This window comes from Vidua chalybeata, chromosome 5 (assembly GCF_026979565.1).
Source record: "Vidua chalybeata isolate OUT-0048 chromosome 5, bVidCha1 merged haplotype, whole genome shotgun sequence".
Classification (NCBI taxonomy): domain Eukaryota; kingdom Metazoa; phylum Chordata; class Aves; order Passeriformes; family Viduidae; genus Vidua; species Vidua chalybeata.
In genome coordinates, this window is record NC_071534.1 from 63,508,095 (window position 1) to 63,532,220 (window position 24,126).

General features: G+C 35.1%; 1 protein-coding gene across 1 annotated transcript in view; it reads right to left on the minus strand.

The window, feature by feature from the left end:
• The window catches only part of SEMA3E (semaphorin 3E), a 126,042-nt gene that overhangs the window by 75,486 nt on the left and 26,430 nt on the right, over positions 1–24,126 (minus strand). The window lies entirely within an intron of this gene.

Genomic DNA, 24,126 nt, shown 5'->3' on the forward strand with positions numbered 1-24,126 from the left:
ATAAGAATACCTTCCAAATATAAATATTTGCATGCCTTGTGGCATAGTCTTCTCCAGAGGAACGAGGAGCACTTTGCTTTGGCTTTATGCCTAACTACACACCTTTAATGTGTGACTATCTCGAAACTCTTGTACAGCACATTGTACCTGGAGGTTAAGTGTGGCATGTGAAGGGGAGACCAATTTCAATTAAAAATGCAATAATGGCACTAAAATATGCACTGCCATAGTCTCAGTAAGGTCTCTGCTGTTACTGTCAATAGGAGCTTATTGGGGTTTGCTTGGTTCTGTGTGCTCAGGGAATGATATAGTTGCTAAAGGTGTGGGCAGTGGCTACCCAGCTGCATTTCAGAGAAGGAAAAAACCCAGCAACTTAAAATTGTTCTTCACATTACGGCACTTCAGCCTGCATTTGGGAGAGTGTCAGGTTTTACTTTCAGACTACTTAGAATCTCCAGTCCTTTGCTGGCTTACTTGAAGAAAGAACATTAAAAAAACCCAAGAGATATATTTGGTAATCTTTATTTATGACAAATTAAATAGCAGAAACATGTTTAAATGAACAGAAGAAGCATTGCCTTGAAAATCAATTAATTATAAAGCAACAATAGGGTTGCTGTGCTTGATAATTACACAGGCCCACACTGCTCAGCACAGAAGAATCTGACATTTAGACTTCGTGAGCTAACAAACTCTGAAAATTATTCCAACTTATTTCAAAGCGTATCTTGAAAATGGAAACTGATCCTACAGTTGGCCGGTTGCTTGCTAGGTATTTTATTCACCTCTAAGTTCAAAAGATATGATCCTCTGAACTTCAAGGCAGAAAGAGACAACTTGCCTTTGAAAAAGCAAGGGAAATAAGGCAAGAAGACTGAGAGCAAAACTTTTTATGTCTAAAAAAGAACTGACTACTGGGAAAGCATCAATTATTAGTGCTGTGAGCAATAATTGCTATTACTAATGAGCACCCTCACTTAGATATACAGTGACATGTTTTAAGAGACAGATTTGGGGGCAGATTTTTAATGAGCTCTCCTTATACTTACAAATACTTTGCTGTTCCTCCACAACAGAGAAGGGTTTAATGTCTTTTCCCGTGAAATGTAAAACTAAATTAATTTTCTTTCTCTTTCTGTAAAGATCTTTTCCTCTGAACTACTTGGTGAGCTGTATTAATTTTGTCAATAAAGGTCTATAACAGAGTTTGAAAAACTCTTAGGCCTTCCTCTTTCACTGTACATCACACAGCAGACTCAGTGTCTCCATGTCCATGTGGAGACCAATGATGAGTAGTGTTCCTCAAGTGCTGGCACTGGCAGGGTTTAACATATTTACCAGCCACATGGCAAGTGGGATTGAGCACCCTCAGCAAGTTTGCTGACAACACCAACCTCAGTGGTGTGGTTGACACACTGGAGGGAACAGATGTCATCCAGAGGGACCATGACAGGCCTGAGAGGTGGGACTGTACAAATGTCATCATGTTCAACAAGGCCAAGTGCAAGGTGTTGTACATGGGTCAGGGCAATATCAAGTACAAGAACAGGCTGGGTGGAGAGTGGATTGAGACCAGCCCTGGAGAGAATGACTTGGGGAATTTGGTGCATGCAAAGCTTGCTGTGACCCGACAATGTGTACTCAAATACCAGAAAACCACCTCTGTCCTGGGCTGCATCCAAAGGAGCATAGGCAGGAGGCTGAGGGGGTGATGTTGCCACTCTGCTGCACTCTCATGAAACCCCACCTGCATCCAGCTCTGGGGTCCCAAACATAAGAACATGGATGGGTTGGAGCAAGTCCAGAGGAATCCATGAAGATACTCAGAGGACTGGAGCATCTCTCCTTTGAGAGATGAAATTAAATAATGGTTTAAGATGACCATTTTTCTACTGCTTAAGTGGACACTGACTGTACTTCAACTGATTTATTTTCACTTTTTTTTTTTCTGGCATATACTCAAGCCATATACTCTATCGCTGGACAGTGAGGTTGTTTGTCAAATACAAGTATAGGATTCCACCACTGCTGATGTTTGTCATTATTTTTTGTTTCCTTGCACAAACACTATTACTGCTTGTATGTCAACTCAAATTCAAATTGTTTTCATTACACGTGCAATGGAAAATTGACCAGCAATGTCTTTTTCTGTTCAAATACCTTGCTAACATCACACTCCATATAAGCTGTAGAATGAAAAATAGTTTTGCCAAGAGAGATGAAAACTGAGTGTGTGGTGAAGAAACCAAATATTATGGCAAGAGTGTTTAGTGGAAACACTCTATGGAAAGACAAGTCTTTTTGGTGGGTAAGTGACAAAAAAGGTGACTAACTGGAAGGATGATTAATCCACTTTTGTATAAAAAAGTAAGAAAAATTCTTGTAGAAGAAGCAGCTATCTATAAAAGTCAAGTGGGAGATACTATGAACGCACAGATCAATCAAACTAGGCTATATCCCATTAATCATATATCTTGAAGCGGAATAAGAAGAGCTTTACTTTACAACTTTTTTATGCACTGTCGATGAACTTTATGTATTTCTGTGAAGTAGCCAAACTGTCAGCTTGATAAATGTTTTCACGTGATGAAAAACCTCAAGGCAGTGTTATTTCTTTTGCGTGCTGATGACTGCAGGAAAGTATAGCATGAAAATTTCAGTGTCTGGTCTCAAGGATGACTTTGATTGTCTTGGCAACAAATTTTATGATATTTAACAAAAAATTATGGAGCAAAGTCACTCTGAATAGTGATTAATTTCTAATGTATACGTCTTCTCTATTCTTCATTCTATTCAATTATGAAACATAAATTAATTAAACCAAGAGATGGAATTCAGAGACTGAATTAAAATTTATTTGTACTGAAAAGTGAACAACGGTGTATTAGCAGATTTATGACTAAAACGGATGAATTTTAGTTCATACTTATCAGCATTATCTAAATTGCATTCAGCCACTTTTATCCTCAAATAAGATAGCAAATAACATCAACACCAAAGAGCTGCAGCTGATACAACTACAACACAACCTGGAGAGATGCGAAACTGCATCCACCTCTTCTTTTGAAAAGTACCAATTCTTTAATAGGCCCTGCTAGTGTGAAATAATATGGTTTCCTTGGCTGCAGAAGTATTACTAAATAAAACCATTTTATGTTTCAGAGGCCATGTGGCATATATCCATAAAGCTAAAATGTTCCACTGTCTTCATCTCCAAGCAACATAACGTCATCCAACCCCCCTATTCAGCATAGCCCTTGTATTGTTTCCTGAACCATGCCCAAATATTATTTAGAAGAATACTGTTTTTCAAAGTTGCCAAGAAGAACATAAAAAATTTAAATACTAGGAATTATCACATATCAATGCTTCAATGGTGCTTGTGCTCTGGATTTACCTTTTAAAATGATATGTAATCTTTTCTAAATCTACTCTGATGGGTTTGTTTCCATTTAGGCAATTTTTTGTTTTATGACATGTCTATTCTGTTCCAAAATATATTAATTATTATTTAACTGATATATTAGAGCAGAGTCAGGAGAAGTGAGAGAATTTCTATTGTAACAGACATCTCACATGCATTCAATAAGGGCCCAGTCCTTTGCCTTTGAGTTAGACAAAACAGTAGGGAAATATTCACGTGCTGCCTCATAGCCAAGGAGCAATAATGAGAATAAGTCATGTCACCACAGTAATGCTAATGAGCAGTAGTAACTTCAGTTACCATCAACAACAGCTTAAGAAAAGCATATCTGTAATCTGTTAATTAAAATCTAGTTAAGAAGCTACTTTGACATACTTAGGTTTACAACATAGCTCAATATTAATAATCTTGTTTAATCTAAGAAGCATTTGAGTATGGAATGCAAAATTAAGACATAAGAAATGAATTCAAGAATTTCAAATTCCATTTGAAATAATCCAAATGTTTTTATAAGGATATATCCAGGCCCCAGGAAACCTGTCCCACAGGAAATGTTCTAGGATCTAACACAGCAGACTATTTCACAGTGATAATACATGAAATAATTGCTTCACATTATGGAAATTGTAATCACATTGAAGACAATGACAGGTCACTTTTCCCCATTATGGTCTTCTCATCAGATAAAGACATGTTCTACAGTAGATATATATTGATAAATCATATTATATTGTGCTTAGGCACAAACTCTGCTCCCTAGGGAAAACAGCGAACTTGCATGAACAGTGTTATTTTTTTTATAAGTAACTTAGCAACTGCAACTTATCCTAGTGCCAAGAACAGGATCTAAAGGTTGTAGTCAGAATTTTACTTCAGTGCTTTTTCTTTCTATCATCAGAGTCTCCATATCCAGAACTGTAAGGATTATGTACTCCTGAAATGGGGATTCCTCCTTAGAGTAGAGCTTCAGCTACACTACTGAGCATAGGCAGGGAGCTGTCTGCCATGTCTCCTTAAGAAGTAATTTACAAATGATTGCTATGATTATAAATATATTACTTAGAATTTCATTCTTTCCTCTTTTAATGTGTATATGTGAATATAATCTATATTATAAACCATAATAATATAACTCTGCCATCTTTACTCAACTAAAGCATGAAGAGTTTCATTTTCATATGCCTCTACTAACCTTTGTCTTCTCACTTCAACTATGTGATAAATCACCATCTTGTGATGAAAAGCCAGCTTTTCTCATTTAAGAGATGAATAATAAGCTTGAGTGCACTACGGGATCAACCTTTCTGTGCCAATATTTCCTCACTCACATTTTGCTGTAGGCACAGTGCTAGATTTTCTGCTCTATAATGTAGACATGCTGAATTGCATAATCCAAAATTAAACAATCTAAACTAAAAAACCACATCAAAGTAACACAAAGGAAGGAGTTGTTTAGCCCCACAATAAGATTACAGATATGTTTTCCACTGCCTCAAGTCCACTTAGATAATTATTTAGAAATATTTTTCTGATTCTGAAAAGAGAATGCAAGATTAATTCTAAATTCTTTAATTTGCTCATTTTGACTGGCAATTTTCTGCTGACTCTGGCAAAAATCTGATGCCTCTGGAATAATTCTAATACTGACCACTTGACATAGTACATGTGTTACCCCACCTAGAGTCTTCTGATATATAATACACATGTAGAAGAATGAAAATGTATTGCTATTGTCATTCGTGAATAAGTATGTCGATAGCATTAGAAGTTCATAGCTAATTCAATCAGTACATTCAGTTGTATAAGTAAAACAAACAATTCTCTAGACTGCCAAAAACACATAATCTTTTTAATGTGCTTTCACTTTATGATGTTAAAATTATTTTAAATAATATTGTATATTTATCCTCATATTCAGTTGCTCATAGAATTCAGACTTTAAAATCTTCCTCATCTCTGTTGTGTTACATTCAATTTTATCATTTTTTTTCCATATCTAACACTTTTTTTTCTATGTCTATAAAAACATATATTTGTATGGACATGGCATATTAATATAGCATTTAAGATATTCATAAATGCTGATTTTTTTTCATTGTTGAACATTTTTGGATTAGAACTTTATAAAAACAGTAAGTATAATGTATACTTATATATATACCGATGTATACTTTTTCTTATCTTCACTTATCCTTCATTGTTTTAAAATTTGTTCCCTTGTTTGAAGCATAAAGGAAACAAAAATACAGATATAAGGTTCCTAGATATTTTCCTTTACTTTTTACTAGTACTTTCCATTGAGAATGCATTCAAGCAATTCCATGAAGTAAAGAAGAAATTGTAGATATTTAGGACAGAGTATGTTTAGGACAGGTATGTTAAAATATGTAAAACTTATTACACTTACAACCAGGAGATATACAGGAGAAATTATTACATTTACAACCAAAAATATACAGGAGAATTCTCTCTAGAAGCCAAAGACAGTAAATACAAACCCACAGAGAACAGCAACAGCAACAACAAAAAGAACAAAACATGAGAAAAAATAAATAAAAAAGAAAGAAAAGGAAGAAAAATGGGGAGGGGAGATAGGAGAACAATGACTACAAAGAATCTATCTCGTCTGCTGCTCATTAGTGCGCAGTTACTCACAGATTAGATAAGCATATGATAGAACTCCCTGCTGTTTATACCTCATCATTGTTGGATGGAAGTATGTTCTATCAGCATAAATGTGGCTGCATTTCAATCTGGTCACACTTTAGCGGCATGTTCATTCTGTATCTTTTATAAGACCTGCTGATGTCACATGGAAAGTCTGAAACAGTCAATTTAGGGAAAACACTATTGTAATAGAATATATTTGCTGCATAACTTCACTATTTGCCTTTCCCTGGATACATTTATAAAAAAGTAGTTTATTTGTCCACCAAAATTCAATTTCTTTTACTTCTTCTGATTATTAGATGAGGTTGTGCTTCTAAATTTACAGTTTTGCAGCTACTTACTACTATCTTTCTACTACACAACTCAAAATAGGATTTCCCTATGACATGAGCTGTGATGAGTGGGAGATCATCTGTGTGCAAGGAAAAGGAAAGGACGCCCCACCACACACTTGTACTGAGTTCCGTGAGCCATCTGTACCACTAACCTGAGACTTCCTTCAGATCATGCTGCTTCAGCTTTTTTCCAGAGTAAAAGTGAGTAACTGTCTCCTGAGCCACAGCAGAGACACCTGTGTGTTCACAGAGCTTTGCTCTTGGTTCTGGCATCAGAAGTAGGAAGCTGGAGGAGTTTTACAGAGCTGTACAAAATTTCTACCTTCTCACTGGGGAGCCCAGACCCCTGTCCTGGGTAGGTGATAATGAAACTGTTTTGAGGCTTGATAGGGGAAGTGGTGCTCAGCATCCTCACTGGTGCTGGCCTGGCAGATGTTTGCAACTTCCCCATGCATTTCCAATAGTGGTTCCCAGTTCACAGGACTGTTGAATCTATGATTTTATTGACTGTCTTACCTATGCCTCATACAGTATTTCCCAATTCCACTGGAAACACTTTGCTTAATAGATTTTAGGAGCCCCTCTTTCTTTTCATGGCCAATCCCACTGCTTAGCTAATAATCTCTCTGGGATCAGCTCTTACACTTCCATTTTCTTCCTCCTTCTGTGTCCCAAAAATCTTGGCTGCAGCTTTTAACAGAGTCATTTGTTATGGACCTTTATGTTCACATCCAAACATTCAATACTATTAAAATTTCATTGAGTTTATTTCAGTCTAACGCTTCTTCCTTAGGGTCATCTATTTTGTTCATTATCTGCTAATTTCTTTAGCAAATTGCTTGGTTTTCTGCCAAACCTATAAATGAGTCTATTAAAGATGATGCATTCCACGAATAACCCTTGAGGAATTCTGAAAAAAGCTCTCTTCAAATCCAGCTACTATCCGTTTTGTTTTTTTAGTTTTATAAGGTGTGTGCTAATACCTGTCCAACCCTAACCCTTTGGCTGACTAATAGCATCTTATAGCACTATATTAAATGTTTTATTGAAGCCTAATCACATTTTCTCTACTACATGTCATGTCTGAAGGAATCAATCCTATATTGAATAACAATATATTAGTACAAGTAATTACATTTATCTTTGATGAAACTGTCTTCAGTATCATCTTGCTTTCAGTTTAATTCTGTTTTAAGAACTGGTTTCTTCTTTAAACTGAAGGAATATTCCACCTAAATTTAGCAAAACATAATGTAGGCATCTGGTGTAAAGTAGCCTTTTAGGCTCCAAATGAAAGATATAAGCATATGTGAAGAGTAAATCACTTCATACATTAGCACCCATACATATACACAGACATATTTGGAATCAAACGAGATACCTATTTTCTCTCCTGAATGAACTAGGATCTGTACTTTTGCATAGATCAATCAGCCTATAGCTGGGGCTGAAGAAGGTTATGTTTTCTGACTTGAAGTTGTGAGAACCCTTATAGCTTTTTTCTAAATTAAATAAAGACACTTCCCTTTTATAAATCTATTGTTAGTATTAATCTATTATTTTCAATTTTGATATTTTCCTCATTGAAAGCAAATTTTTATTTAGCTTTGGCTCATACTTAGATCATCTCTAAGTTCTGCCCTTACTGAAGAGTGATCTAATTGTCTTCTCCTTCCTATTACCTCTTTCAGATACCTAAAGTTCTTACAACTGCAGTCATTGAGGAGACTAAGATTTCTAGATGTTTTAAAAAATGTATTATATAAGCACATTGAATGTGGCATCAGGGAGAACAAATTAAAAGAATAATCAAATTTTATTCTGCTTTTTAAAGAAAAAAACCCTATTGATTTTATTTGGCATGACTTAATGGAACATAAGAAAAAAAAAACACTGATGCAAGCAGCAGACTTGTATTGTACCTATTTCCTCAAAGCATGTCTGGAAAATCCTGGCTCCCAGCTCCAGCCCCACAGCCTCCCCCAATGGGTACAACAGAAGTACTTGACTAAGAACAGTAGCTGGACTGACAGCTCTTCATTCTTTTGCTTTTGCTGCTGCAGTTTAACATGACCACCACAGACAGTTTTTTCTGAAATCCAGTTGAGGGTGCCAACTCTAAGGATACTACTCTGAAAATAACAGGGGAAAAAAATCTACTTCTGTGCTATAAACATAACTATATCCTTATGTCAATGTTATTTTTTGTGCTTTTTGGTGTCAAATTGGACAGCAGTGACACAAAGCCTGTAATATGAAGTAAAATGAATTCCAGATGGATTGCTCCAGTTTGTTATTTCAGTAGCATTCAGAACAATTTTAATTTATTTTTACTAAAAATTGTAGATTACAAAGATGCCTTTGATGGTTTAGCTCAAGGGTGTAAATACATAAATACATACTTGTGCTTTAAAATGAAGACCACAAAGTCCTTAAATATCAGTAACTGTAACAGTTAGTCAGATGCTGCAGCATATGGGATTTGGAACCTTTGGCAGTGGTCTTCATCAAAACTACCCTTTAATTTTAGAATTTTATTAGTTTTCAATATATGCATCAAATGAAACACACACACCTAAAATATAGCTCTGAACTTACTTTATTTGGATTCAGACATCCGTATTTATCATTAACTATCCATCAGAAGACTTCAGTGAAGTCAATTTTGAGGCAGGTGCAACTCAGTTGGTTAAAAAGGGAAGAGAGACAGGGCTTGTTCAGACAAATGAGCAAACAGGCATTTCACTCTTGCCTATCAGTTAGTTCATTGTCTTGCAGGAAAGACTCTAAGGTTGTGATTCCTCTTTCCCAGGAAGATTATACATGCCTTTCAGGGTATGAGATATAGGATGCAATCACACTTCTCGATCAATTGAACACACTCATCTCAAGTTTTCTGTTTGGAAATTAGATGATTTATAGGTCTCCAAAGGCCAATATATGTCTAGTTGAGATACACTGAACCTCATTCTGAAAGGTGAAACAACCACAATGGATAAACAATTGTCTGACTTGTTACATGCAGTGAGATTTCTTTTGCACCAAATGAGACGACAATGAAGATAAGTTGAATATTAATTGAATTTGGTTGTTTCTATAAATTAGAAATGATGTGTTATTTCACATGTGACTTTCCATATGAGAAAACTGGTTGTTTAATGGTAAAATTCAGTTACTAGGACTAATCAATATTGGACTGAATATCAGAGAAACCCCAAGAGCAACCAAAAAAAAAAAAAAAAAAGAAATTCAGTCCTCCAGATACTTTATGTATCATTTCCTTTACACTCTCCTCCTCTACAATATTTTTATTCACCTGGATTTAGAGTCATTCCACCCCAAGTAAGAGCTTACGGGCGCACAAATCCAGTAACTGAATTTCCTAATAGTTAATGGAGACAAGTATGATCCTCCAAAGAGTATTTAGCTTACTGCAGATCACCCTGGCCTTCTGGAAAGACCTATATTTTCTCCATTGACTGCATGAGCTGCTTAGTAAGACCGAAATATTAATTAAAGCATTATAGGTGCCTGAATTTAGATAAGATGAGCATATGCTTTGACTCCTACAATGAATGTAGTGACACAGATGTGGTTAGGATGTTATAAATGTTGGCATTTCCATGCTGTTTCATTTACAAACATCTTGTATTATTGGTGTAGTATGTGATAGTTTGATAGTCTTTGAGCCAGGAAAGTTATTTTCAGTCACAATGCTGGTACATGATGTATGGTGGCAGTATGTGTAGTGGGTAGTGGCAGTAAATATTTTCCTGCCTTTGCTAGTTATTTGTCTTAGCTCTGAACTGCAGAGAACCACCTACTCAGCTGCAAGAATAGTTCAGTCCCTATGCCACTGAGTCTTCACTGCAGACTCTGGGACCACCAGGAAGGTCCAAATATCTGAGCTCCAGATTGTCTACACAGTTTGCCAGTTACTATTTACTTGCTAGCCAAGTAATTGCATGCTTCATGGCTTGTAATAATAAAGATATTTAATCCTATTTACTTATATTTACTATTTACTTGTTTAAAAAGAAATTAAAAAAAAAAAGATGCAGCTAACATTCACGACAATGTTATTAGAATATATGTCAATCAGGGTTTGGTTTCAGGCCAAAGGAAATTACAGATACACTATTATTTCTATTAATTGCAACTTAAGTACTTTTCAAAACCTCACTAAATGCCAAGGAAATTGCCATCAGAAATTGCAGTGGTAACTCAAGTTTTCGTAGCAATTGCAATTCACTTGCAATTTCAACTGTTTTCAGTCAAGCACATTAGAAACTGCTAGGGTTGCAGTTAAGGTTTCAGGGAAACAGGCACTTTACAATACTTGCACAGTCAAAGAAGTCAGAAGACTGAGCTCTGCCTTCACTTTCACGTCTATAAAATCATTCCTAACACTCTCATATTAAGATCTCAGGACTGCATTTAGAGGACAGGTTAATGGCATTGTCCTTGCATAATAGCCTGGAAATATTTAAGCTTAGAAACATAATTTCTTTTTCATAAAGATGCAGATACATGGCTAACACCTTATAAAATATTAAAGGTAGCATATACAACTCCAGAAATCTGATATTTAGATATGTTCTACTTTACAACAGGGAAGTGAGTCTTTCTAGGAAGATAGCTGTTCAACTCCCCATTGTACAAGTCCAACATTGCTGACATGAATTGTGCTCTAGAGGTGGTTATTTCTCTTCAATGGTTTTAAAGGATGTTCACAAGACAAACTCAAGTAGAGCTGTTGGTACAAGAATTTTCTAATCCTATTTTTAGGCATATTATTGATAAAATAGGTTTCCTTGCTCCCAATCCACCTAGTTCACTTGCAGTTACAAACTGACTTTTAAAGACTATTTAATAATGATGGTCCATCTGTATTTAAGATCTTTGGATTTCAGAATCTGCTACCACTCTATTGACTGTATCATTGCTATTCTGGTACACAGACTATGTTTTTGATGCTTCTTTCTCCTTAGCCCTCTGTTAAGCACTTTGGTTTTCCTCCCCAGTTTTCTCAGATTGATTGCATTATCAAGTCAACACTTAGAGAAGCTATAAAGCATCTGAATAATTTCCAGTATGATTCTGTGATAAGTAAACAAAAGTATGCTGTTTGCCACATATAGATTATATATAGTTACATATAGATTATATTTCAGGTTTTATCCAAATGCCCATTGTTACCTATAAGCTCCACTACCATCTCCTGTGCAACACTTAAAGCAAAATTTCCAGATCTCTTTCAGTTATTTTGTTAAAACATTGGGCACAGTATGTCTAAGAATAATGTTTTACTTTCATGTTTTCCTAGTAGTTAGTTTAATAGGTTATCTGTAGATCAAAAGATCTGAAAACATGAAGATTGAAATTGAATAATAAATATCAATCTGCCTGAATTAGAACCAGAGTTTTAGGAGGAAACTTTCACATTCATGCTTCAATTTGCAGTATTGTTTGAAGTTTTTAATCCAGGAAAACAGTACGAATGACATATGAAGCCTCCTGGTTAAAGCTGGGTGAAAACTTTTTTGTTTAATATTTCTTAGCTCTTATTCTGGCTGTAGGATAATCTTCCAAGGAAGCATTTGAAAGGCTCTTACAGACCATCTTCCAAAAAGTGTATTTCAAAATTCCCTTGACAGAATATTCAGATTAACAATGAACATAACTTGCATACATGGTGACTATATTGTATATCATCAATTGATGATGACTCTTCAGATCACATTTAACATCTCAAATCTCATCAGAGTGAAAATAATAACATTCTCTTGGTTCAGCAGTCACTAGGGGTAAAAGAAATCACTGAGGCCAATGCTAAGCATGTCCCAGTGAATACTGAAATTCCTCTGACAGCCACAGCTCCTGCTGAAATCACGTGGTGTCTTGAGGTTTGCCCATGGCTGGTTCACATACAGCAAAAGGCATGTTATTGAAACTATTAGGCATTTGGACGATTATGGAAAGTAATTGGTTAAAACCCAGTCTCCCTCAGTGCTTGTGAATAATCTAATATCAATGAGGAACAGATCACACTAATTCATGCAGCCCTTCAGATCTTGGATTGCAATTTGCCAAGGCTTCAAAAATTAGGCAACCTATGAAAGTGTTCTTAGGAAAGTCATAATGAGAACCATTGCTTCTGAAGTAACTGGAGGATTTCACAAGGCTTCCCTTTCACCTGGCCTGGTTAAACCCTCTAGACTGAGGCCTATGAGATATTTCTAGATCAAACTGTATTTTCTATACTGATGCAGTCTATATATCCATGTGGGTTTTTAAAATAATGAAACCTGCCTGAGAAAAAAAAATACTAATGAGTCTTAAGAAACAAGGAAGCGTCAAGCCCAACAACACACATTCTCATCTAAAATGTTGTGGCCCCTTATGTAGAATATTTGCAATTATTACATAAGAAATGTTAAAGTATCAATTCCAACCATTCCTTTTAATGAACCAGCTCTCTCTGAAATAAATTAATTTTATTTCTTTTTCACATCAAAGTAAATTATGGTATCATGGTAATTCTTGTTGGATTTATGGCCAAGGTCATTTTACTCTGCAAGATCCCACTACAATGTAGTAGTCATTTTGAACTAAACACCATATTAGTTTAAAGACACCAAAGAGATTCTTCTGATCAGAAAATATATCCAGCCATCAAGTTACTTTTGAGAAGGATTTTTTTAGGTGGAATTAAGTGGACTTAATTACTTTTTAATTTTATAGGTCTGACCAAGAGATTAATAATTATAAATTGTCTAAATAAGTTTATCATTTTATCAATAAGTTTAAGATTTAAATTGATATTTTCTTGTTCTTCTTGTCAGAATGCATTTGCTTCAGAGAAAAGGATTTTTGCGGCTGCTTCAGTATTTTTCTTTTATATCACATTAATCTCAAAACTAGACTCACTGAGGCAGTGGATTCCACTAATTACTGGTATAGAGATACTCATGGAAATAAACTTATATCATTTTAATAGTCCAAAGCCTGTGCAGAAATCTCAAGTTTCACTTCATTTTATTTAGTCAAGACCAATAATCTCATAATCCTTAAGAGACTCTGCAAGCACAAACAGAAGCAACCAGCTGTGAAGGAGCTGTGCTGAAGTAGCAGTGAGGAAATCTGCCACTGAAATACCATAATGCTTTCTCCAAAGCCTTCAGGCAATTGCTCCCCTTTCAGACAACCACTTAGTTTTGAAATGCTTGCTTTGTGCTAAAACTGCCATATCATTAGATCAATCTCTCTTTTGGTATCAACTATTCCAGTTATTAAAAGATATAATCAACATCTTTGATGGATTAAGTAATGATCCAATAAAACTGCACTCAGCCAAAAGATGGATTTTAACCATGTAACTTCTACATTGAAGAGTTCCTTTTTAAGAAAAAGGAATGCAAAAAATACCTATTGATTCTAATTAGTCTATACCTGTTGCAAAAAGCAGTGAGATAATCTCTTTTATTAACAGATGGTGAATATTTAAGATTTAAATCCTTCAAAATACAGGCTAATGTAGGTATCACTGTGATCAGAAGCACATGATGATGGGGAAAATCATATCCCTAAACTTAATTAAGTATAGACATAACAAAGAAACATTTATAAAAATACTTTATTTTTTTTTGCTCGAGGCATTAAAATTACAATAGCAATTACAACATACACCGAGCAACTGTCTGCTAGTTTGAGTGGATATTGCAAAATAATCCTGAATGGTCTGTACAAATGCTTGCCTTCATGTCTAAAGTACAAGCTGCCTATTGGACTGCAAATGGGTCTTTAATAAATGAGAGTTTCCTCAAAGGAATGAAACATATTGACTCTTTTTCTAAAGGGATAAACCACTCTGTATGTTTAATTAGCATTTTGAAAGTTGAGAAACTGAAAAAATTAATTAAAATGAAGTAGAGTGTAAAGCAAATGTGATTAAAACTATTAAAATATCTTTTCATTATACCAAAGGAGGTTTAAATTTCATACAAGCATAGTTCTTTCCCTTAATTTTCCTTAATAACTTTTAATCTTTAAATCTCTTGTTAGCTTTAATTTGAAGATAACTGAAGTTCTATTATAGAAAAAAATTAAAAGCATGTGCATTGACTAATATTAGCTATATAATGTAACAATCATTCTTTTCAAATCCATTTGCTGTCTTGGATGTTCACTGCTGCATATCTAAGGTATTTAAACCACTATTCCACACTATGTCAAGACAAGAAGTATAGCAACTCAACTGCATCCCAGCCTTTCAAGATTTGGAACATGCATCACCCCTCCCTATTCCTCTAGGAGGGACAAGAAGTCAACACAGCGACCTTGGTTGCCAGAAGAAACTGTTCATTTCTCCCCCACAGAGAGATGAAGGATGAACAGAACAAGAAATCTGTTTCTGAAAACCATGAAATGCTCAAGAGTCTGACCTTCTGCTCCTGCAGCTGGCTGCACCAACCAGCCCAGACATATCCTAAGTTAAGAAAGGCCACACCATTGGTTGATATGCAGAACACTGAATATTGCTATTCTAGCTGATCAGGATAAATACACTGAATTAAAAATTGAAATAAAGGAAAAAAGTGTTCTTGTTCATAATACTAAAGCATATCTTTTGCTAATTTAGACCATTACTTGTCTTCATGTTTTTCAAAATGTCCTCCTATCCTTGACTTTTCCTTCATGTTATATCTTTTTAAGAATTTTAAACATTACTTCAATGTGTGGCTATTATCTTTTCTACTAATTTTTAATACAGGGTTCAAGCACTTATCTGCAAATTTCATTATGGGATTAAGTAATTGATTTACCATAGCAGAATTTGCACCCTTCCTACTCTCACCTCTGCTCTTAGACATTTTTAAGTGCTAAAATCCTGCTAATATCATCAGATGGTGAGTTAATAGAGGTTTACATCTCTTAGTGTTAGTTGTCTAAAAATTAGATATGAAGTCTAAACAGGTACAGAGGGATCCTCCACCTCTGTACATTTAACAACAGCAGGAAGCCATTTGGAGATGGAAATTCATGTCACCTCTCACATGAATTAGCTTTGGGAGCATTTCTTTTTTTCCACAGGCCATAGAGAAAATTTGAGCTAAATGCACACTTAAAATTAGGTGTGATGATTATAAGCTTTAGTTAAATATATTTTAAAGTAGGCCTTTTTTCTTCTATGTGTTTTAAAATTGCTTTTGGCAAGCTTTATTTTCTAAATTATTTTCTTATTATGCTATTGGCAAATTTTTACTATTATCATTAAATAGCATTTTAAAAAAATAATGGGTTTATTACGGGAAGTTATCCTCTCTAACATGCAGACAGTGGCACTTTTTGAATAAGCTTTCTTTTTTCACATTTTCTTGTTTATATTAAATGCACAGAGCACAGTTTTCTGATAACAGTATTCCTGCAGATGGTGTAAATCTGAAAAAAAATATTGATCTACAGTATTTAAAGAACAACAGTTACGATTTATGATCACAAGTGCATTAAAGTCTTGTCTATTACTGAAACAGATCCTGACATGTCTGTGATTTGACTGAGAACATTATCTCACAAATTGGTCACTAATTGCTGTTGAAAATCTATTCACTGAAATAATGGCTTGGAAGTATTGCTGAATGGTTTGTCATAAAGGATATATATATGAGTGAAGATAAAATGCTTTAATTTCAGCTGCAATTTATAAGTTATGTCTGGGCTGCCAATCACATCTAACAGTCAGGGCACCTCTTCCAGTGGTCGGAAATCCTGTCAGCATTTTCACAAGTGGGAAGTAATTGAATTAACTGCAAAATGCTAACATTATCCCTTTTCATGTGCACTGAAAAGAAAAAAGAAATTACATGTGTAGAAAGACTGAAATGCTTTAAGACAGAAGCAATTAGGGGGCACAACAGCAGGCTGACCTGCTTTCTATTCTAGATTGCATGGGTCTCTCTTTATTATAGGAAGAAGCTAAAAATATAGGCATTAACTTGCAAAGGAAAAAAAAAACAGCGGGGACTTAAACCTGTGTCTCAGGGAAGTTAAGAGGTTCTCTAATTGACTTGAAAAGGATTAAGATCTGCTTCTCAGCACACAATGTGTACATATTTATTATACATCTATATATATACACTACCACAATATTCAATATAGCAAATACTATAGTGCAGTAATAAGTAAAATCTTTGCAGGTTCACTGGCAGTAGTGTTAGTCATAATGAGCTAAGAAACGTCAGATGAACAGATGCTAAATTTCCATAGGGACATTCAGCTGTTTTCTCAGCATGATAAAGAGGGTACTTTTATCTTTTCTGTCCCTTAATAAAGTCACACAAGAATAACAAATATTAATTTCAGTTACCATAGAAAAACCATAAATAGGCGTGTCCCATTGTATCCATATTTCGCTCTTCTTCACAACACTTGATTACATAGCACAATATATTAAAAGTAAATTACCTAAAACACTTCTTTTCTGTCTTCACCTAACATAAGTGAAAGATTTGTTTGTACGTTTATTGGATGAAAACATTTTCTTATTGAAATTAATAGGACTTAGGTCCTATTAGGATTCACTTGACCACAATTTCACCTGCAACTGAGGGCCAAAAATGTTTTTAATGACTATTTATTTTGACCTCTTTTATTACACAGGGTGTAAAATTTAATGAAGTAATTTCTGCATCAAGCCTAATAACTTCCTGATGAGTTTAAGTACATGATTTAGAGAAACACTCAGCTATAGCCGCTCCATTGGTTTGCTTAGAAAATTCTCCCAACAATTAATTATTCTCATTATTTTTAAAAAAGTCTAAATAATTTCCTATCCAAATCTGTCTTACTATGCCTTTGTCTGTTACGCTGTCTGTGTTTTCAAAAGATAAATTACTCTGTGATGGCAGTTTTGGAAGGATTTCATATGAACTCGAGAAACAGTGCTGCTTTTTTTTTTTTTTTACTTTAACTTTACGTGGCCATTCAGGCATGGTGATGGGCAAGCTGCCATTAGATATTTTCCTAATTAACACAATTTAGTCTCAGTTGAAGACATAAATGTTCTCTGAAGCAAAGATGACAAAAGCAGGCTAAAAGAGCAAGTTACACAAGTGAGCCAAATTGATTCTTAAGGCAGAAGACAAGTTGTGTATGTCAAATAAAGTGAGAGGCAGACAAGCCAGAATGGCTTGTTTCAAGAAAAGAAAGAAAAAAAGAACTATGCCTTTTCAAGTAAAAAAGCACTATAAAACAGTACTGCAGCATGGACCAAACACAAAACTCAACACAGGTATGTCTTAAAATATAGAGGATAGACTAAACAGCAGAATCATCGCTATGATTCACACAGATTAATAATTTCCAAAGGGGGAATCTGGATTAAATATTTATATACTTTGTCTAAGACCCTTAAGAGATGGTAGCAGTTATAAACTTTTTGCTCATTCAAGTTGCCAAATACATTAAGGAGTTTACAAATTAGTGAGCAAGGGATTTGATTCAGTGCCTTCAGCACAAGGCTAGCATATAAAAAGCATGTCTTCATGGGGAAAGAGAAGAAAACAGATGCTGAGAAGAATGAAAAGGGAAGTTAACCTGTGTTTTGCTGAAGCCAAGGACTAGTGTTCCTTGACAATAAAACTGTGACATGACCTAAGTATGCTCCACATAGTCTAAAGAGATCTGATATTTCTGATTCTAATATCTTTTTCATCAGAAAATGGGGGTTTAAATTTCTCACACAGTCTTCAGGACAATTTGTCCTTGTCACCTGTTATTTTTCTAAAATATAACCTCCTTATAAAGCTGTTTCAGACAGGAGAGATGTGAAGGATTTGTTTACAAGCTTATAATCAGCAGCATATGAACTCTGTAGTGAGGATAAAGTTACACATGCTAACCTCTTGCCTTACTCATGAAGATCTGAAGTTTGGCCCGTGATATAAAGTCTCAACATGAATGACCTTGTGAGCCATAATTAAAATTCCTTGAAACAAAGGTTTTTCAAAAGTTTTAATAGTTTGCAGCTCTGGCATGTGTAGCCCACGCTGCTGGGACACTGACTAGAGGTGAACTGACTATAGCTGGAATCTCACTACAGCAAAATGTGGAGATGAGATACAAAGTTTTTTTGTGGAATAACTGATGCCTTTCACCCATTAGTGTCAGTGTGGATTGGCTTTTTTGTTACTCAAAATAAAGAAAAATAGTTTCCTTTCTTAAAGGGTAATGAAAATTAATCTTTACACAAATATAAATGAAAATTGTATACTTGGTGATTCTTTCCTAGTAAATCATAATACAGAAGACTTTCAGAAACTGTATCTAAATAAAGGGGACATGTATCTGATCTGATTTCAGGAAGGGTGGAAAACCTTCTCTTTTGGAAACATTTTCATGTGTATTAATACCACAAACAGAAGCTTCTTTCTACTTTCTTAAGGAAGCTGAATGTTACACTTGAAGCATACTACACAGAATTTAGCCTATGAATGCATGTATTATCCTTTCCATTTCTCCAAGAGAGGAATTTTCCCTTAGAGGAATATGGGCAGTCAAAGTGAAGCTGGCTGAAACCTCAGTGCTGGGGAACAGAACCATGTTTTAATGGAAAACTTCCTAATAGAAATGCCAATTTCTTGCTATGAACATCTGATATGCAGGAAACATATATACTTTAAATAATGTCTATAAAGAAATAACTAACATTGAGCTTCTGTTCTTTGTGTGAATAATATTTTCACCACATCGGTTTGTTGTTTTTTAGTTAAATACAAATATATGAATAATAAAAATTATAAATACAGAATACCTATTGTGCACTAACTAGTGAATGAAATTCTCTGTGCAACTTGTGCAAGGGATTATAACTAAGCAAAGGTACAGTGCTAATCTACAGCACAGGAACAATTACTGAAAGGGTTTTATGAGATGTGTATTTAAAGAAGAACGAAACTTTATAAACCAAAAGTGTGGAGATGTGTGTATGCATATATACATGTATATCTATGTATAGAGACACATCAAAGAAATGTGTGTCTACATACACACTACATCATTATACATAGAAGCATGTAAACACATTCATACACTGCTCTCCTCATCTTAATATTTATTTTCATCTTACTGTACCAGAAGAATATATGATCACTGGAAAATGAGGCTACCAAATATTTCACGTTTCCCGAATGCCAAGCTGTTGTTCTTAAAAATGTGCACCTGGGGTCCAGTGCCACATGGGTGCTGGGTAAATTCTCATTGAATTTCAAGAGCATAAACTTATTACCTGATGCTGGATTGTATCAGTTCAAGGATACACTTTCCTATTCCTTTACTAAAACCACTACTGAATCTTTAGGGATCTTCTTGCAAACCACTGAAGTTTTAATGCTACATCCAGTAGTTCTTAGTGTGCTGGCTGTCCAGAGTGTGATTACAGTGAGAGAGAGCAAAACTAAAACACATTTTCCTTGATGTAAAGCAGCAGACCAGGTGCTCAAAAACAATAAGCTGTTTTTCAGATTATGAGAAAAAAAGCACTTGAATAGAGAGGCAAAAATTCTTACATATTTTGCTTCTTTCACCAAGGCAATTATTGAGTAAAGCAAATAAAAAGATTGCCACTGGTCTTCTGTGGGTGTATACTCTGATTTGTAAGAACATTTTTATTCAGAACACAAATTAAGCATAATTGTTATCCTAAGGAAGAATGGATTAATATTGAGCTGAAGGGATTTATCATGGATAACTGTGGGACTAAAAAGCATTTCCTCTGTAGATACATTTGCAGGAATGTTAGCATTTTAGCTTTATTAGAACATTAGAACATGAATGCATTTCAACAGACCCTGACATACAGGGACACATGAAATTCTTTACTGGAGAAGAGTAAAGATGTAGAAAGAAGTTTTTCGGCTCCTTGGAAATATCCAGCTGCACTGCCACTAAATGGGTGTTTAAAAGAGTTTCACCTGGCAGGTATTCAAGAGTGAAGCTGTAAAATCTGCAAGCCTTCTAGAGTAAGGAACTACATATTTATATTTATATTGTAATGTGTACAGTTTCTGTTGTATTTCTCACTGTGAGATTCATGACTAACACAATGGAGAGAATGAAGCAGAATCATGATCTCAGATTATCTAATGACCTCATCAGAGTTACTTTACATGCCCTCCATTCAAGCACATGAAAATACACATGAAAGTACAGACATCATTAAGAAGTTGCTCTTTGAAAACCCAGACATGTAAACTCCAAACCTCAGTACTCACTTTGCTGTTGAAATAGATTATTCCTTTATTTTAACTCCAAGTAGGAGGCTGCATGTAATTCCTGGGTAACCCAGGGAAACACTGGGAGTCACAGACAACCATCCCTCTGAGTCATAATTCCTCCCTTGCTTCCTCCTTTCACCCTCAGTCTTTCCATTCACTTGTGGTCTTTTCCAGAAATAAATTCCTGTGCCAGCTCCATGCCAGCTCAGCTACACTGGCCAGCAAGTGGAAGAGCTGAGCCAAAGGCAATGTTCATTCCCTGTGTCCCAGGGTGTTACCCGGGCTGGGTAGGCAGCAGAGCCTGCCCAGAGCTCCAGGCAGCCCTGCCAGTCTGGGAGGCTCATGAAGAACTACAAAGCAGTTGTGGGCTGTCCTGTGTTTACCCTTTTATGTGGGTATTTCACTCTTATTCTTAACCCTAACCATTCTCATTAAGATCAGAGATCCAGTCTAGATGAAACCCTAAACCGCACATGGGTTTCAGTGATTCAAGAAGTAAAAACATTACTGATATATAAATAAACAAGTACAACCAGCTACTGGCAGCAAATCTCCTAGGGACTGATATTGGCTAATGGGCTTCCAGATGGAAGAAAAATTTAGGGGCCCAGGCATTGTCTGATTTAATACATTTATCTGTTGGGTTTTCTCATTTGTCAGCAAAAGCAAACTTTTACAGAGAAGGCCTGCAAAAGCTGAAAATCTTCAAAGCAATTAAAATTGAACTTCTAAATCACCAAATCCCCAGTCTGCATCAGTTACAGAGAAGTAGGATCTGTCTCTCCCAGACTCATATTTTCACTGCATATGCTGATTTTTAAGGCTCTGAAAATAACCTATTAGAACCACTTATAATACATTAACTTTCTCACATACTTTTAAATTACTTGGCTCTTGTTCAGAGTTAAAAATAGAAATTGATGTGAGAAGCAAGGCAGGGTTGCAGCAGTCTCAAAGAAAGCTAAATTCACTGCTACAGTGCGGATGATACATGCAGTTTTTATTAGCTGTGTAATAAAATTCCACAATGAAGACAACATTTAAAGCAATAATTAGAAATTCTGTGTGAAACACTCAAAGTTGGTATGCTGACAACTGCCTAAACATATGGAGGATTTCGGGACATCCAGAATTTCCTTAGCCAGGACACTGCTGTAGCTTTCAGGTTGCAATATACTAGGTTTACTTTCACCTGTATCCTCTCCTTAACCACATAAATATTTTTATAAAATTGATAGCTGCAGTGAGAGGACAGACAAGGGATCTCAACACAATATCAAAATTCTCCACTGAAGCTGAAGGATAAAAAGGTGGATTGCCACCAGCCAAAGAAAGAAGTTGAGTTCAGACCTCTTACATCTCAAAGAAAAAATGTTCTACATATTAAATTAGGTAGGAATGAAGTTACATCAAGAGAGAAAAATTGATACCCCATCTCCTGTTTTAAAATCAGATGATTACCTTTAAAATGTAAAAAGGTTTTTAGTTCTGTCTTGTAGATATCTGAAACTCTCTGTGACATGGGAACTGCCACAATAAAATTGCCCCTTTTCCCTACTGACTGGCACAGTGCAGCTCCTCAGTTTATTTCTGACTTCAAAGATTATACTTTGCAGTGTGTTGTCACCTCTCTCTGCTGAGACGCATAACTTTCACATGTAGGGGACACTGAAGGGAGATGCAGGGCCTTAGTGCTCATTACAGAGGACAACAGTATCATAAAGTAGTGGAGCACCTGAATTTTTATTGAATCATCTAATATCTTGAGATGTCTTCTTCCTTTTTCTGGTCCATTCTCTCATATCTCACCAATGGGAGATAGGAGCAGACGTGATTTATTCTATTTTTTTTTCAATATAGATTGTGACCATGACACAGGATTTGACTTCCTTGTTTTTCTGATATTACCTCATACTTGCCTAAAAACCATCTAAAATCAAGGTTTTAGTTGTTGCTGATCCTAATGAGACCCTGTTCATCAAAGAAAGGACAGATTGGACATAAGAAAATTCAGCATAACAGTTATTTAATGATATTGCTCCTTACTGTATGATATTTTCAATTTATTTTTTTTATAGCCAGTTACTTTCCAAGATTATGCCCACTATGATTTTTCACATTTCATCTCTCTTCAAGTGCAAATTGTTCCTGATTATTATGCAAAGTTGATGGGGAAGTAAGGTAAATAAACAAACACAAAACATCAACAAATGGGATATAACCATACCAAATATTTTCCACGTCCAATTATATGTAAAATTGTTGACAAAATAATTTGCAAAGAAACTAGGATGCATTTTGGACTTTTTTTTTAATAACACTTTTTGACTTAAAATTAAATATGAAGGCCATAAAAGAAATGAGAGTTATAGCTCTTGAAACTGGGCTGAGACACCATGAAATGTCTCTCTTCAATATTTTTAATGCATTTCTTAAAGATGCCTTCCTTGGCAAAGCCTGTATTACTTTTCAAACTGGAAATACCTCTCAATGAATGTAAATGCTCTGCTAGAAAATATTTCTGTAATAAGAAACATACAAGCTTAACTCATTGTGTCTGAAAGTTACTTGAGCTTGGGGAGATCCATGGAGTTGAGACAATATGGGGGAAGAATTTCGTGGGCTGCAAAAGTTGTTTAGCTAGGAAGGGAAAGGGACTGAGAAGATTCTCAAGCTCTTGTCACTTGTCTATATAAGTTAGAGGCTCATAATATTTGAGATGTGGCACCAGCATGGGTAGTTTAAACTGACTAACTTTTCACAGGCACATTCATGCTGTTGCTTGACCTCTGCCTTGAAGAGAGCACTAAAAATTATATAAATAATTTAGGAGACATGTTGGATTTCCAAATGAGTAAATCAGGCAGATGGCTTATTTAATCAGAACCATATCTTTAAAGAGCACTGTACATCTTCTGCAGTGCTCTGAGATCTCCAAGGGAAAGGTCTCAATACAAATAATTGATGCAGAAATTAATAGTTATAATAGCAAAGTATAATTTAAATCAATTTAATCTGCAGTGTCACTCAAATAATGACCAGAGTATAGTGCTATGAAATAGTGGATTTTACTTCTGACCATAAGCACCCCTGTCATTTTGACATCAAATTTTCAAATCTTTCTCTTGCTTAAATAGGCCACTTATGTATAATTTTACACTTTAATTTTATATATTCATTTTCATATGAACTATATTTCCATTCCAGCTAGATTTTAAACACGGTAAATAGTCTTTTAAAAATCTTAAAATAGTATTTTAATTTTTTTTTCCATGTTGCTATTTTAATAGGTTGTTTCTTTCAGATATAAGCAATAGAATTTGAGTTTTTACTAGTAGACAAGTCTTATTCCATTATTTATTTTCCATGTTCCTAACTGTTATTTCTGTCAAACAAAGAGTAACTTTCAGATTTGATTATGAAG